The sequence below is a fragment of the Calidris pugnax genome, unplaced genomic scaffold (genome assembly GCF_001431845.1).
Source record: "Calidris pugnax isolate Ruff unplaced genomic scaffold, ASM143184v1 scaffold139, whole genome shotgun sequence".
NCBI classification, from domain to species: domain Eukaryota; kingdom Metazoa; phylum Chordata; class Aves; order Charadriiformes; family Scolopacidae; genus Calidris; species Calidris pugnax.
This window is the reverse complement of record NW_015090863.1, coordinates 414,306-416,986: the sequence shown is the minus strand read 5'-3', so window position 1 is coordinate 416,986 and position 2,681 is coordinate 414,306.

The following is a 2,681-nucleotide window of genomic DNA, read 5'->3' as shown; positions in this document are numbered from 1 at the left end:
GTGGGGGGGGGTGCAGTGAGTGGAGTGGTGGTCCTGGGGTGGTGGGATGTGGATGGGTGCCACGACAGTACCCCCAGAATCTCCAGTGCCCCCAGCATCTCTGGTACCACCCAGTGTCTCCCGTGCACAGCAGAAGTGGGGAAAGAGCAAGTATTTGCAGTGTCACATAAAGGCTGCAGCTTTCCAAACCTCTCCCCCCCAAGGTGGTGCCAGTGCCCTCTGGGGGGGACGTTTTCCTATGATTCTGCCCCTTCTCAAAGCATCTCCCTGGGCTGGGGGAGCTCTGCTGGTGGCTCCTTCCCCGCTTTCCCCATCCCTGCCCCCTCCCCTGCAGGAGGGCATCCAGCCCTAAGGACATGGTGGTGGCTTGGGAGGTCCTGGGGGGCACGGGCAGCTCCTGGGGTGGTGGGGTTTGGGCAGCCCTGGGGGGAGCAGTGGGGAGGTGGACAACAGCCATCCCCAAGTGGTTCCATGCCTTGTGCACCCCAAAGCAGGGCTGACCCCATGGGGTCAGGGCTGTTTGTGGCCCCAACACCCTGCAGCACCCCCAGCCCGGTCCCGAGGAAGCTTCCCCCCCAGTACCCCGGGTCGTTGCTCCCTGGGGATGATCTCTCACATGGGGCAGCTGGTTTGGTTGCAAAAGCAGGGGTTAGTGGCCCCTCTGGACCACGTGCCCCGAGGATGCTGGCAGGGAGCTGGGCATCCCAGCACTGAGCTCGGGGACCGCCCGGGGCTGGTGGCAGAGACAGGAGGTGGCTCAAAGCTGCCCAAGCACTTCATGGTAGTCACCAAAAAACTGCTACAGAGCTTTTCTCTTTGAGCCCGGGTTTGCAGCTGTTAAAGGAGATTGTGTAGCCCTGAGGGGCAAAAGCTGCCTCCAGGCCAGTCCATGGGGCTGTCAGAGCCCTGGGGACTGCAGCATCCCCACTGCCCAGGGCTGAGATGAGCTAAAACTGGCTGGGCAGAGCCAAGGGGAGGGAATCACAGTCCAGCAGGAGCTGTGCCCACACCATGTCTGCCACTCGCTGGGGTATGCAAGGGGCTGGGATATGTGGGACAGGGGGCACATACCCTGTGGGGCAGGTCCTTGGGGGTCCTGGGCTGGGGACCCCTATGAATTAGCCCAGGAAGATGGGGAGGGCAGTGGCTGGACCCCTCTGAGGTGCTGCAGTTGGAGGCACAAGGCATGGAGAAGGACGGTGGCAGGGCTGGGAGGGTTGTAGGCACTTCTCACAAACCTCACTCACCAAAACCTGTCTGTGGCGTGACAAGATTTCTTTCAGAGCCACACGGTCACCTGTGGCCCCTGCAGCCCCACGAGGCCCCATCACCCACAGCTGGGACAACTGCAGACTGTGGGGACCAGCCCCTTGGAGTCTCACTGCCTCTGGCGGCAATATCCTGGTGGAGGTGACACTGCATGTGGCTGTTGTGGGGCTGGGGGGCATCCAGAGGTGCCGTCGGGGGGGCTGCAGTGTGTCACCAGGGCTGGCAGCACATCTGCTGTGGGACCTCCAAGAAATGCTGAGTGCAGAAGAGAGCTGCTCTGGGCCACATTAACGCTGCGTGACTCTGCTGTGGGACCTCCAAGAAATGCTGAGTGCAGAAGAGAGCTGCTCTGGGCCACGTTAATGCTGCATGACACTTGCTGGGGTGATGAGAGGGGGTTCCTGCTCTTCTGAGGGGTGAGAGGGGGCTGTGGGTGCTGCCCAGCACCCATGGGGGCTGGTAGCCGTGTTGTCATGTGTCCCCCTCGCTGGGAAAGTCACTTTGTGGCAGCCAAAATCATCCCACAGCCCTGATGTGTGTCCCTTGGTCCTGGCAGTGAGATGCCAGAGAAGGGGTTTTGCTTCTGCCCTTAACCCTCAGCCCGTCCCTGGGGGGAGCGAGGGGGGTGCTACCCACGCTGGGCACAGCCTGGTTATGGGGACACATCCCAGTTATGGGGACACATCCCAGTTATGGGGACACATCCCAGACTGTAAGGCCCCTGCTGCCAGCCTCGGCTTTGTCCTGGTGGCATGGAGGGACCTCCGTGCTGCCGTTCCTGCTGGGACACTTCTGGGACCCCAAAAGGGAGGGGGATAACAGGGAGGACCCCAACACCCGGCACCCGGCTGTGTTCAGGCTGAGGATGCTGCCCCTCTTCGTCGCCCCACCAGGACCAGACCCTGCCCTTGCCCATCCCTGGAGCCCTGGGTTGGCCATGGGACGGGGCTCCCGTGGTGTCCCCAGCCCCAGGACCATCGTGGGGTGTCTCCGTGGCAGCTCCAGCAGCGGGTGCTCCCTCTCTGGGGACGCAGACGGGCAAAGCCAGAGGTTCACCAGTTATTGGAAGGCCGGTTTTATCGCGCATGGAAAGAGCCAACTTCAGCAGTTTTGGGCAGTCCCGGCAGCGGGGCTGGGCTGTCGGAGGGATAAAGTCTCTGGCTCCAAAACTCCTGAAGCAGGGCTGGCGGGGGCTTTGTTTGCAAGGGCCAGTCTGGGTCTTGGCATGCATTCGGCTGATGCAGGCAAACTCCAAATCTCCTTGCCAACAAACCCAACAAAGCGGGCGACCCGAATGTGAAAGCTAATGAAATAACTCCCCGACTTGGTGTTTGGGGAGACAAAGGCTGCAGCCGATCAGCTGACCTCGGTTTTCATTGGGTTTTAATCCGGCATTCTCCCTTTGAATCATG